Source organism: Pongo abelii, chromosome 2, assembly GCF_028885655.2.
Source record: "Pongo abelii isolate AG06213 chromosome 2, NHGRI_mPonAbe1-v2.0_pri, whole genome shotgun sequence".
Classification (NCBI taxonomy): Eukaryota; Metazoa; Chordata; class Mammalia; order Primates; family Hominidae; genus Pongo; species Pongo abelii.
Window position 1 is genome coordinate 68,723,408 of NC_085928.1, and position 13,963 is coordinate 68,737,370.

Below are 13,963 nucleotides of genomic sequence, written 5' to 3' on the forward strand. Positions count from 1 at the left end.
CAAATAGCTGGGACTATAGGCGCCCGCCACCACGCCCGGCTAATTTTTTTTATTTGTAGTAGAGACGGGGTTTCACCGTGTTATCCAGGATAGTCTTGATCTCATAACGTCGTAATCCGCCCGCCTCGGCCTCCCAAAGTGCTGGGATTACAGGCGTGAGCCAACCGCACCCGGCCTGAAGAGGTGATTTTTAGGCAGGGACTTGAGGGCTGGAACAGCAGTTAGCCAGTAGAAGGGGTAGGAGAAGAGGAGTCCAGGCAAATAAACACTCATACTGAAACAAGGCGATGTGGAGTTAGAAATGAGACAGCAGAGGTGGGGGGAGTGCCTGAATCACATGACCTTTTAATCTTGTAAATCAGAACCTTCGTGGTCTCAGTGCCTTTGCACAAAGGTGTTCTTTTCATCTGAAGTGCTCTTATTTGCCTGGAAATTCCTACTCAGATCTAAACATTCAATCGAATGTCATCTTCCTTGAAAAGTGTTCCTCCTATCCCTAAGGGAGTTTGCTACTGCAGCTTCCCTGCTCCACAGGGTATATCTAGGGGCCCCTACCTCACACTAGACTGGGGGTCTTTGAGAGCAGGAACCCAGTCTCACTTACTCAATGTCCCTAATGCCCAGCATAGTTAGCGGCATAAGGAAAATTTCTGAGAATATTCAGAGTGAGAAAAGCTCGCAGTGCAGGAGAAATGCTAAAAGCTAACAAGAACTGTTTCAAGTGCTTTATATTTAATAATTCATTTATTTCCCACAAAACTTTTTGAGGTGGATACCATTATTCTTCTCATCATCACGGGCAGAACTGGGATTCTACCTCGGACAGTCTGGCTTCAGCACCTGCGCTCTTCACCACCTATACTTACTCTTGATGATTATAATGACTTCTAATAATGGTTAACATTTACGAGGTACCGGGTGCTGTGCTAAGCTTTTTATTTATCGCCGCTTCGGTTAATACGGATAACCATTATCAGCCATCTTGCAGATGGAAAAACTAAGTCATGTCAGCACGTCCGGCTTCCAGGCACCCGCCTTTAACACGTGCGATACCATCTGGCTTCCAGAAAAGCCCAACAGAAGTGAGATGAGGCCGACTGCCTGGATTAGTTCATCGGGAAGCAGGTAACGGTAAAAGCCTTTCTCGTTTCCTCATTTTAATGACGCAGAAAGGTACCTGTGGGGATTATCCCATCTCAGGGCAGATGAGGAAGCCAAGGTTCGGGGCGCGGAGCCCCGGAGGAGAACGTCGACCGCGGCCCGGACTTAGAGATTAGGCCGCAGGGGAGCAGGGCCTCGAGAGACTACGACCACTGCTCCACTTACTCACCGAGAACCCGTCGCCGCCCGTAGTTTTCGACTTTCCCGCCAGGCCCGTCGCCGCTCTGACGCCACCGAGGCGCGCCATGACGTGACGCCACTTCCGCGCCGGAAGTGGAAGGCCGGGCAGTCCAGCTGAAGGCAGTAAGCTGTGCTCACCGCTGCAGCACCGTTCTGTGCTAGCCGGGCATAGGGGCGAGAGAAGGCCCAGAGGCGACGTCAGAGAGAAGAAACTGCGCCCCGGTGAAGAGAAGCTCGCTCATCACCGGCTGGGAGCCAGCTTTCAGTGAAGATGGCAGGGCCAGAACTGTTGCTTGACTCCAGCATCTGCCTCTGGGTGGTCCTACCCATCGTTATAACTCTTCGTAGGCATGATCCGCCACTACGTGTCCGTCCTGCTGGAGAGCGACAAGATGCTCACCCAAGAACAAGTATCTGACAGGTCAGCACCCTCCCTTCCCCAGCCTACCGCACACCGCCGTGACCTTGGACAAGAAAGTGCAGGCGTTGTGTCAATTTGCCTAGGTTCACGTCTCGCCCCCACTGGCCAGGTGACCTTACCCGTTACCTCTGTGTTTCACTTTTGTCTTCTGTGAAATGGGGATGATAATAGTACCTGTCTCATAGACAGGTGGGAATCAAATTAGATGATGTCTATAAATCCCTTAGCACAGGATCTAGGACGTATTGAGTGTTAAAAACAAACAAAAAACAAAAACGGTGCTGTTAATCCTTTAGGTTAGTCGCCAACCCTCGGTGGGTTTACCTATGAACTATCCCATCCCACCCTTTCGTTGGGAAGAGTGCCCGGTGCTTTATAGCTTTTAGTATTTGTAACATCCAGTCAGGTGAGTGTGATAATCTGCATTCTACCAAATTACTGTTCCAGTGGTTAGCTGAGATGTTAAGCACCAAAGCGCTTTGCAGTCTGTAACACTGCTGTTAGACATGTAAGGAATTGTAATTATCATTTCCCTTCCTAGGGTGGAGGCAACTTCCTCACATACTTCATTGCAGTATTTATTTATTTATTTATTTTAACTTAATTTAATTTTTGAGACGGAGTTTCACTCTTGTTGCACTAGATTAAGTATCTTATTTTTCCCTTTGCGTATTTTATCACTTGAACAGAAACTCTGAGAGCAGGGTCGTGACCTTGTCTTACTCTATACCCCACAGCATGCAGCAGAGTGCAAGGCACATGGTAGGCCATCAGAAAACTTGTTCACAGCCAGGCGTGGTGGCTCTCACCTGTAATCTCAATACTTTGGGAGGCTGAGGTGGGAGAATCGCTTGAGCCCTGGAGTTCAAGACCAGCCTGGGCAACATAATGAGACCACTGTCTCTACAAAAAAATTTAAACATTAGCCAGGTGCAGTGGTGTGTGCCTGTAGTCCCAGCTACTCAGAAGGCTGAGGTGGATTACTTGAGCCCAGGAGATCGAGGCTGAAGTGAGCCATGATCGCACCACTGCGATTGCAGCCTCAATCACTGCAGCCTCGACCTCTTTGGTCCAGCCTGGGTGACAAAGCAAGACCCTGTCTCCAGAAAAACAAATGAAAAAACACTTGTTCAGTCTACGATAATTCAAGACTTTTCCAGGCAGTGTAATCAAAAGAAATTCATCTAGCTCTCCTATATTTACACTGCTGAATAGTTTTGTAGAAATGGAGTTGAATATCATGACCCTGAGGTATTTCAGGACCCTAAATAAGCAATCTTAAATTATCCTGTATTTTCTAAACACTCAATAGCTGTGTTCTCTGAAGTTTGCAAATTCTACAAGAAATTTTTAATTTTGTATTTTTATTTTTGTGAATATCTAAAAATAAGTCCTTGTACTGTTATAAAGATAAAGCTTTGTAATTTGTAACTGAAAGACATCTATTTACTTTTTGCAGAGACAAGGTCTCACTATGTTGCCCAGTTGGTCTCAAACTCCTGGGCTCAAGGGATCCTCCCATCTCAGCCTCCCAAAGTGCTGGGATTATAGGTGTGAGCCACTGTACCAGGCCTAAAAGGCATTGTCTTAGAATAAAACTTTAAACTCAGTATCTCTCAAATCAGAGTTCCATATTCTTAAGAATCTATGTCTTTTCCTTTCCAAAAAGTCAGTAGTATATTCTTCAAGTTTGAGAACCATTTTTTACACACATTCTATCCCCAAACCTAGTCTAATATATTTTATTCATGTATTTTTCAGCTTTGGTTTAATACCCGTCAGAAATTTTTTTTTTTTTCTGAAACATTGTCTCGCTCTGTTGCCCAGGCTGAAGCTGGGGAATAAGGTCAGTGATGCTTCTGTCATCCCTATGGAGCCACAGAGCCAGTCTGGGAAGCCCCACTTCATAGCTCCTTGGCTGCCAGGGAAAGAACAAGTGGGCTGGACTCTATGAGGTGGAACTGGAGCCCAGGCCGTCTGCTGTGGAATCACTACCCAGAGACTTTATCAGGGTACCTCTTGGCTCCTGGCTTCAGGGTTCATAGTCTAGAATAATATTGTCCAATAAAATATAATGTAAGTTACATTTACCTTTTAATTGTGGTATGGTTTCCTTCCTCTAAAAGTTACCCTCTAAAAGTGTACAATTCAGGGTTTTTTAGTATATTCACAAAGTTGTGCAACCATCACCACTATCTAATACTGCAGTGACTAATAGGCTGGAATGCAGTAGTCATAAGCCTATCATAAGCATAAGTAGAGAGTCTTCAGGGGTGCTAACCATCTAGTTGTCTCGATGCAGGGGACGAGGCACCCACAGTCCCTCTCCCATAAGCCTGCCAAGAAGATTGATGTGGCCCGTGTAACCTTTGACCTGTACAAGCTGAACCCACAGGACTTCGTTGGCTGCCTGAACGTGAAGGCGACTTTTTATGACACGTACTCCCTTTCCTACGATCTGCACTGCTGTGGGGCCAAACGCATCATGAAGTGAGCAAATTGGGATTTCCTGGGGACAGGGTGGGTATGGGCAATGGGAGAGCCCCTGTCTGTTCACATGGACTCAGCCTTCTCAGCACCTGGGTCTGGCTTTGGTGCTGACAAAGCATAGCCTGTATCAGACAACACGGAGCCTGATGGGCTCTCAAAGTGCTGTGGACAACACTGGCGTGTGCCGAGGGGTGCACATGTTCCTCCTGGTGGAACCTGGATGCATTTTATTTTTATGACTACTTTCCACTCTAGCAACTAAAGTTTTTCATTGAAATAGGAAGTTTTCTTAAGTAGTCTTCTAGTCAGTTTTTTAAAAGTGAACATGTGTTGGCCAGGCACGGTGGCTCACGCCTGTAATCCCAGCACTTTGGGAGGCCAAGGTGGGTGGATCACTTGAGGTCAGGAGTTTGAGACCAGCCTGGCCAACATGGCAAAACCCAATCTCTACAAAAATTAGCTGGACATGGCAGTGCAGGCCTGTAATCCCAACTACTCAGGAGGCTGAAGCAGGAGAATCGTTTGAACCCAGGAGGTGGAGGTGGCAATGAGCCGAGATTGTGTCACTGCACTCCAGCCTGGGTGAAACAGCAAGTGTCTACAAAAAAAAAAAAGTATGTGTCAAAGATTTAATTGAATTCATTAACGAGAGAACTAGCAAGAAGTTATAATCAGTTCAAAGGAGAATTCAAAATCCCACACATATATAGGTCCAATAAGAATGATGAGATAGGCTGGGTGCAGTGGCTCTCACCTGGAATCCCAGCACTTTGGGAGGTCAAGGCAGGAGGATCTCTTGAACCCAGGAGTTTGAGACCAGCCTCGGCAATAGTGAGAGAGAGAGAGAGAGAGAGAGAGACACACACACACACACGGCAGGAGGATCTCTTGAGCCCAGGAGTTTGAGACCAGCCTGGGCAACATAGAGAGAGAGACACATGCACACACACACACACACCCCACTGGGCAACATAGAGAGAGACACACACACAGATACACACACACACACAGTTTGAGACCAGCCTGAGCAACATAGAGGCATGCACGCTGGGGGCAGTGGTAGTATGTACTTATAATCCCAGCTAGGTGGGAGGATTGCTTGAGCCCAGGAGTTTGAGGCTGCAGTGAGATATGACCATACCACTGTGTACTCCAGCCTGGGTAACAGCATGAGGCCTTGTCTTTAAAAAGAAGAAAAAAAGAGATAAATGTATACATACAAAATTGGGTTTTTTCTCCCGTGGGGATGGGAGGGATGAAATAATCTTCCCTCCATAGGACAGAATTAGTTTGCAAGTCTTATGGACCAGAGTAATTTGTACTATATAACGAACTTCTCTTAAAACTTATTTTAAAAGCCTAACCAAGTATCTCAGGAAGCATGAGAATATGTGAGGTTAGAAGCTGCGTGCTGTTATGGTGATGTTTCCCAAATTCGGCCGCTCCAGTGGCGCCTTATCCATTGGGTGGATGTAGCCACTGAGGCTGAAGTGATTGAATCAGTCCAAAGCCGCAAAACTTGCAAGCAGCAGGGCATGGCTGCTAGTCCATCTTTCCGATAGTCTATTCTTCTCCAGTTCCTTCATTTAGTGTTTCCTGAGTGCCCACTGCATGCCTGGCCCTATGCTGTAACTACAGATTCAGAGATGAACAAAATACCAGAACAAGTTCCCTGAGGGCAGGAATTTCTGTGGCCTTCAGCACCTTGGTGAATGCTGACACATAGTAGTTATTTAAATGATTGTAGAATAAATGAAGACACAGGCAATCTCTGTTCACATGAGGCTTCTGAGAAATCCTGCTCAGGATCCCAAGAGTTCTACCAGATCACATGTAGCTAGAACATATCAGACCTTGCTTTCTTAGTTGATCTCCTGCAGACCCAATCTGCAGATGAGGAAACTGAGGCTGTGTGGGTCTGCTTGCCAGAGACAACGGTGGGTGGCAGGCTTGAGCCTGGTTCTGTGGCTGAGAGTTCCATTTTCCTCCTCAGCTACTTCTTCCAGGATACTACCATCTCATGCCACCTCTTGACCTCAGACTACCACCAATAGTCTGCATATTTCAAAATTATGAACAAGAAGTTTCAGACCAGCCGGGGGCAGTGGCTCACACCTGTAATCCTAGCACTTTGGGAGGCCGAGGGAGGTGAATCACCTGAGGTCAGGAGTTCGAGACCAGCCTGGGCAACATGGTGAAACCCCCGTCTTTACTAAAAATACAAAAATTAGCCGGGCGTGGTGACACACTCCTGTAATCCCAGCTACTCAGGAGGCTGAGGCAAGAGAATCACTTGAAACTGGAATGTGAAGGTTGCAGTGAGCCGAGATCACACGATTGCACTCCAGCCTGGGCGACAGAATAAGACTCTGTCTCAAAAAAAAAAAAATGGTTTCAGACCTTAAACTCAATCCAGTTAGGGGAGGTGGGACACTTAGACCTAAACACAGTCTGGTGACTGGGATCAGTTTAGTAACTTAATGGTATCACTAGGTTTTTTTAAATTATAATAAATATGTATAGCATAAAATCTATTGTTTGGACCATTTTAAGTGTACAATTCAGTGCCATTAAGTACGTTCACAATGTTGCCCAGCCATCACCGCCATCCATTTCCAGACTTCTTGCATCATCTTAACCAGAAACTCTGTCCCCCTGAAGGACTAAGTCTCCATTCCTCCTCCAGACACTGGTAGCCTCCACTCCACTTTCTGTCTATCAGTTTGCCAATTCTAGTACCATATGGAACTGGAGTCAGTCAATTCTCATTCTTCGTTTCTGGCTTCCTTGACTTCGGATTTTCAAGGGTCGTTCATATTGCAGTATGGATCAGAATTTCATTCCTTTTTTTTTTTTTTTTTGAGATGGAGTCTCGCTCTGTCACCCAGGCTGGAGTGCAGTGGCACAATCTCAGCTCACTACAACCTCTGCCTTCTGAGTTCAAGCAGCCTCAGCCTCCCGAGTAGCCCACCACCACACCTGGCTAATTTTTTTGTATTTTTTGAGTAGAGACACAGTTTCACCATCCTGGCCAGGTTGGTCTTGAACTCCTGACCTTGTGATCTGCCCACCTCGGCCTCCCAAAGTGCTGGTATTACAGGCGTGAGCCACCGTGCCCGGCCTCAGAATTTCTTTTTTTCTTTTTTCGAGACAGAGTTTCATTCTGTCGCCAGGCTGGAGTGCAGTGGCACGATCTCAGCTCACTGCAACCTCCGACTCCCGGGTTCAAGCGATTCTCCTGCCTCAGCCTCCCGAGTAGCTGGGATTACAGGCGCATGCCACCACGCCCGGCTAATTTTTGTATTTTTAGTAGAGACGGGGTTTCACTGTTTTGGCCAGGATGGTCTCGATCTCCTGACCTCGTGATCTGCCCGCCTCGGCCTCCCAAAGTGCTGGGATTACAGGCCTGAGCCACCACTCCCGGCCGACCTCAGAATTTCATTCCTTTCTAAGGCTGGTCAGCTAGGTTGTCAGCCTCAGTTCCTTGATTTGAGAAGTGGGTATACTTCTAAGGTATAGCCTTGAAAATGTAAAGTATTCTCTTGTGTAGGTATAAATAGTTCTAAGTCTTTCTGCCACCCACACCCCAGTCAGACCATAAGTTCACTTATCGAATGAATGTTAATAAAAGACTAAAGTTTGAACAACAGCCAGGGAACACTTCTTTGCCTTTTGTTTTCCACTCCCCTATCTCACTTAGGACTAGACACCTCGAGTGACCCTCACATACTCCTTTCAAACAGATTTGGTAAGAATTTGATTAAAATTATCTAGCATTCTTTTTTTTTTTTTTTTTTTTATTGTGCAATTCCATTTGTGTGAAATATCTGGAATAGGTAAATTCATAGAGACAGAACGTGGATTGGTGGTTGCCAGGGTCTACGGGAAAGGGAGAATGGAGAGGGTTTCCTTTTGAAATGATGATCAGTCAACAGGGTGTAGGGTGGCACTTACGAAAGAAAGGGCAGCTCCCACTGGAGTCAGGTGGCTACAGTTGAGAGTAGTCACATTCTTGCAGGGTAGAAGATAGAGTACTCTTTTGGAAAATAGTATTTATTTATTAAACTATAGTTTAATAAACAAGATGTGACACAATCAAACATTGGAGATAGGAGAAAATTTAGAACTACTCCATCAATATGGTGGCCACTAGCTGCCTGTGGCTAGTTAGATTTAAATTAATTCAATTCCTTTTTTTTTTTTTTTTTTTAGTATTTATTGATCATTCTTGGGTGTTTCTCGGAGAGGGGGATATGGCAGGGTCATAGGATAATAGTGGAGAGAAGGTCAGGAGATAAACACATGAACAAAGGTCTCTGGTTTTCCTAGGCAGAGGACCCTGCGGCCTTCTGCAGTGTTTGTGCCCCTGGGTACTTGAGATTAGGGAGTGGTGATGACTCTTAAAGAGCATGCTGCCTTCAAGCATCTGTTTAACAAAGCACATCTTGCACCGCCCTTAATCCATTTAACCCTGAGTTGACACAGCACATGTTTCAGAGAGCACGGGGCTGGGGGAAAGGCCATAGATCAACAGCATCCCAAGGCAGAAGAACTTCTCCTAGTCGGAACAAAATGGAGTCTCCTATGCCCACCTCTTTCTACACAGACACAGCAACAATCTGATCTCTCCTTCCTTTCCCCACACTTCCCCCTCTTCTTTTCAACAAAACCGTCATCGTCCTCATGGCCCACTCCCGATGGTCGCTGTCCCGATGGTCGCTGTTGGGTACACCTCCCAGACAGGGCGGCCGGGCAGAGGCGCTCCTCACTTCCCAGACGGGGCGGCCGGGCAGAGACGCTCCTCACTTCCTCCCAGACGGGGTGGCGGCCAGGCAGAGGCGCTCCTCACCTCCCAGACAGGGCGGCCGGGCAGAGGTGCTCCTCACTTCCCACACTGGGCGGCCGGGCAGAGGCGCTCCTCGCCTCCCAGACGGGGTGGCCAGGCAGAGGCGCTCCTCACTTCCCAGACGGTGTGGTGGCTGGGCGGAGGCGCTCCTCACTTCCCAGATGGGGCAGCCAGGCAGAGGCGCTCCTCACTTCCTCCCAGACGGGGTGGCGGCCAGGCAGAGGCACTCCTCACTTCCCAGATGGGGCAGCCAGGCAGAGGCGCTCCTCACTTCCTCCCAGACGGGGTGGCGGCCAGGCAGAGGCGCTCCTCACCTCCCAGACGGGGCGGCCGGGCAGAGGTGCTCCTCATCTCCCAGATGGGGCGGCCGGGCAGAGGCGCTCCTCACTTCCTCCCAGACGGGGTGGCAGCCGGGCAGAGGCACTCTTCACCTCCCAGACGGGGTGGCCGGGCAGAGGCGCTCCTCACTTCCCAGACGGGGCGGCCGGGCAGAGGCGCTCCTCACTTCCCAGACGGGGCGGCCGGGCAGAGGCGCTCCTCACTTCCCAGATGGGGCGGCCGGGCAGAGGCGCTCCTCACTTCCTCCCAGATGGGGTGGCAGCCGGGCAGAGGCACTCCTCACCTCCCAGACAGGGCGGCCGGGTAGAGGCGCTCCTCACTTCCCAGATGGGGCGGCCGGGCAGAGGCGCTCCTCACTTCCTCCCAGATGGGGTGGCGGCCAGGCAGAGGCACTCCTCACCTCCCAGATGGGGCGGCCGGGCAGAGGCGTTCCTCGCTTCCCAGACGGGGCAGCCGGGCAGAGGCGCTCCTCACATCCCAGACGATGGGCGGCCGGGCAGAGGCGCTCCTCACTTCCTCCCAGACGGGGTGGCAGCCAGGCGGAGGCACTCCTCACCTCCCAGACGGGGCGGCCGGGCAGAGGCGCTCCTCACTTCCCAGACGGGGCAGCCAGGCGGAGGCACTCCTCACCTCCCAGACGGGGCGGCCGGGCAGAGGCGCTCCTCACTTCCCAGACGGGGCGGCCGGGCAGAGGTGCTCCTCATCTCCCAGACGGGGCAGCCGGGCAGAGGTGCTCCTCACTTCCTCCCAGACGGGGTGGCGGCCGGGCAGAGGCACTCCTCACCTCCCAGACGGGGTGGCCGGGCAGAGGCGCTCCTCACATCCCAGACGATGGGTGGCCGGGCAGAGACGTTCCTCACTTCCTATACGGGATGGCGGCCGGGCAGAGGCGCTCCTCACTTCCCAGATGGGGCGGCTGGGCAGAGGGGCTCCTCACATCCCAGACGATGGGCGGCCAGGCAGAGACGCTCCTCACTTCCTAGACGGGGTGGCGGCGGGGCAGAGGCTGTAATCTTAGCAGTTTAAGAGGCCAAGGCAGGAGGCTGGTAGGTGGAGGTTGTAGCGAGCCAAGATCACGCCACTGCCCTCCAACCTGAGCAACATTGAGCATTGAGTGAGCGAGACTCCGTCCGCAATCCCAGCACCTCGGGAGGCCGAGGCAGGCAGATCACTCGAGGCCAGGAGCTGGAGACCAGCCCGGTCAACACGGCGAAACCCTGTCTCCACCAAAAACACAAAAACCATTCAGGCGTGGCGGCGTGCGCCTGCAATCCCAGGCACCCGGCAGGCCAAGGCAGGAGAGTCACAGGAGCCCGAGGCAGGGAGGTTGCAGCGAGCCGAGATCACGGCAGCACAGTCCAGCTTCGGCAACAGAGGGAGACCGAAGAAAGGGGAGAGGGAGAGGGAGAGGGAGAGGAAGAGGAGGGAAAGGAGGGAGAGGAGGGAGAGGGAGAGGAGGGAGAGGGAGAGCTCTAGCATTCTTTATATTTTTTTAGAGACAGCGTCTCACTCTGTCATCTAGGCTACAGTGCAGTGGTGCAGTCATGGCTCACTGCAGCCTCAACCTCGTAGGCTCAAGTGATCCTCCTGAGTAGCACAAGTGTGCACTACCATGCTTGGCTAGTTCTTTAATACTTTTGTAGAGACAAGGTCTCACTAGACCAGGCTGGTCTCAAACTCCTGGCCTCAAGCCATCCTCCTCGGCCTCCCAAAGTGCTGGAATTATAGGCGTGAGCCAGTGCACCTAGCCAAAGTTGTCTAGCATTCAACCAGCTGCTCTTGAACCTGCCCCCACTTCCCCATTTCCCCTGCTTTCCAAATATCCAACCCCATGTTAATTGCTTTATGCTATTTCAACCTCATGACCCTCATGGTGGCAAGTGCAATGCCATTTTACCCATGAGGGAGCTGAAGCTCAAAACTAGAGCAGTTTGCTGAAGTTTACCCAGCTAATAAGATTGAATTAGGACTTAGGCCTGCCTGATTCAGGTTCAGTTCTCAGTACATGCTCATGCCAGGCATGGGTGTCTTCATGTCTAGCGCTCTGAACATGAGCTAGACTGCAGATGACTTAGAAAGGCCTCAGAGTCAAGAACAGAGTGTCTCAAGGGCAGAGACACATTATAGAGATTAATCTGGCTGGACCAAAGTAGTAGTAGAAAAATAGAAAGCCATATGAAATGAGCTGGGGTTTTGCATGAGAAAGTAGGGAGGTTCTGGGCATCTCAGTTAAGGTGGAATTGCAGGTCCTCGCCCTAATCCTGATCCCATCTGCAGCATCTGTTCCTATTTGCACATTTCATCATTTCTAGAATTCATGAAATGCTTTTAGTGCTACCACCTCAGTGATATTCAAATGTTATTAATGAAGAAAACAAACATAATGAAACCAGTCCCTTCCAGGCCAGCATGGGAATAATGGGTTGTAGGGAGGTGTACACTTATGTTTTATTCTTATTTATTTATTTTTGAGATGCTCTGTTGCCCAGGCTGGAGCGCAGTGGTGCAATCTCGGCTCACTACAACCTCTGTCTCCCAGGTTCAAGCGATTCTCATGCCTCAGCTTCCCAAGTAGCTGAGATTACAGGTGTGTGCCACCTCACCTGGCTAATTTTTTTGTATTTTTTAGTAGAGACAGAGTTTCACCATGTTGGCCAGGCTGGTCTCAAACTCCTGACCTCAAGTGATCCACCCGCCTCAGCCTCCTAAAGTGCTAGGATTACAGGCGTGAGCCACTGAGCCCAGCTTCGTTTTGTTGTTGTTGGTGATGGTGGTGGGTTTTTTTTGTTTGTTTGTTTGTTTTGAGACAGAGTCTTGCTCTGTCACCCAGGCTGTAGTGCAGTGGCATCATCTCAGCTCACTGCAACCTCCGCCTCCTGGGTTCAAGCGATTCTCCTGCCTCAGGCTCTCAAGTAGCTGGAATTACAGGCACCCACCAGCAGGCCTGACTAATTTTTGTACTTTTAGTAGGGACAGGGTTTTACCATGTTGGCCACGCTGGTCTCAAACTCCTGACCTCAGGTGACTCACCCACCATGGCCTCCCAAAGTGTTAGGATTACAGGCATGAGCCACAACGCCCAACCTACTTTGTGGTTTTGACTTGTGTGCCCTCTCATTCTACCCAGGGAAGCTCTCCGCTGGGCCCTCTTCAGCATGCAAGCCACGGGCCGGGTGCTGCTTCACCTCCTGTTACCTGCAGCAGCTCCTCGATGCTACGGAGGAAGGGCAGCCCCCCAAGGGCAAGGCGTCATCCCTCATCCCGACCTGTCTGAAGATACTGCAGTGAAAGTCCAAGCCCTAGCTTTCCCCAGTGAAGGACTAGACTAGGGGCCCCACGCTCAACTGGTAGTGGCCACAAGCCTGGCAGCTGTAGAGCCGCTAACCTCCCCACACCTCCCTCACCGCACAGGACCCTGAGTGAGGAGGAGGGGCTGGAAACCTGGGGTGGGTTGGTCAAAGGAGAACCTCAGGCTCCTGGCCTGGCCCAGCTCCTTCCTGCCCAAGGTAGCTTAGCCCATCCAGACTGGTCCCGAAGTGTGCCCCTCCATTGGCATGAAGTCTGCCTCTCAGCAATCCGGCCTCACAGGCTGTACTTTCATGGTGCTCTCTACCTTCTGGCCCCCATCCCAGAACATTCCTGAGTGAATTCGCAAGCATACCAGCATGTGATATTAGGGAGTTTGCAATAAATTATTGATGCTGATGTATCTTTGCCTGTGTTCTTTGGGGTGGGGTTCTGTCTGGAAGGTTGGGGGGGGCTAAAGGAAGAGATGAATCTGTTGTCAAATTATTCTCCATAACGTAAGATTACAAATAATAGCAGTTTTTCTACCAAAGGGGAAAAAGAAAAAAAAGCTGAGCACAGTGACACGTGCCTGCAGTCCCAGCTACTCAGCAGGCTGTGGTGGGAGTATCCCTTGAGACCAGGAGTTCAAGGCCAGCCCGGGGCACAATAGCAAGAGCCCAGGCTCTTTAAAAAACAAAATTGCAGGCCAGGCGCGGTGGCTCATGCTTGTAATCCCAGCACTTTGGGAGGCCGAGGTGGGTGGATCACGAGGTTGGGAGATCGAGACCACAGTGAAACCCTGTCTCTACTAAAAATACAAAAAAAAAAAAATTAGCCGGGCGTGGTGGCGGGCGCCTGTAGTCCCAGCTACTCTGAGAGGCTGAGGCAGGAGAATGGTGTGAACCCAGGAGGCGGAGCTTACAGTGAGCCAAGATCGCGCCACTGCACTCCAGCCTGGGCTACAGAGCGAGACTCCGTCTCAAAAAAAAAAAAAAAAAAATTGCATTTGATTTTGAAACTAAAGTCGGCTGAATTTGAGGCTTGAGCTGACCATGTAATTGATACCATAAGTAACAGTTTCCTAATTAAATTCACCTATCACAGGAGCTTCAATTGAGCGGGTGGGATTAAGTCACTCTTCTAATTTCTCAGTGTCCTATTTTATAATAACCGTTTAAGTGGTTAGGTGAAAAAGTACTACTCAAGCTGTAAGGCATTTCTCCGTCAATGCCCATCCT

General features: G+C 50.0%; 1 protein-coding gene and 1 pseudogene across 5 annotated transcripts in view; one reads left to right on the top strand and one right to left on the bottom strand.

The window, feature by feature from the left end:
• Positions 1–1,428, bottom strand: part of FANCD2 (FA complementation group D2) — a 71,395-nt gene extending 69,967 nt beyond the window's left edge. For 3 of the 5 annotated variants that reach the window (XM_063721886.1, XM_024244264.3, XM_054551745.2), the window contains exon 1: positions 1,331–1,428. The gene's annotated coding sequence lies outside the window, so the exon portion shown is untranslated. Of the gene's footprint in view, positions 1–1,177 lie in introns of all 5 variants that reach the window. The other 2 variants (XM_063721887.1, XM_024244266.3) reach the window with 1 other exon arrangement.
• Positions 1,389–13,144, top strand: LOC100433604 (lipid transferase CIDEC-like; annotated as a pseudogene).
• The last annotated feature ends 819 nt before the right edge of the window (positions 13,145–13,963 follow it).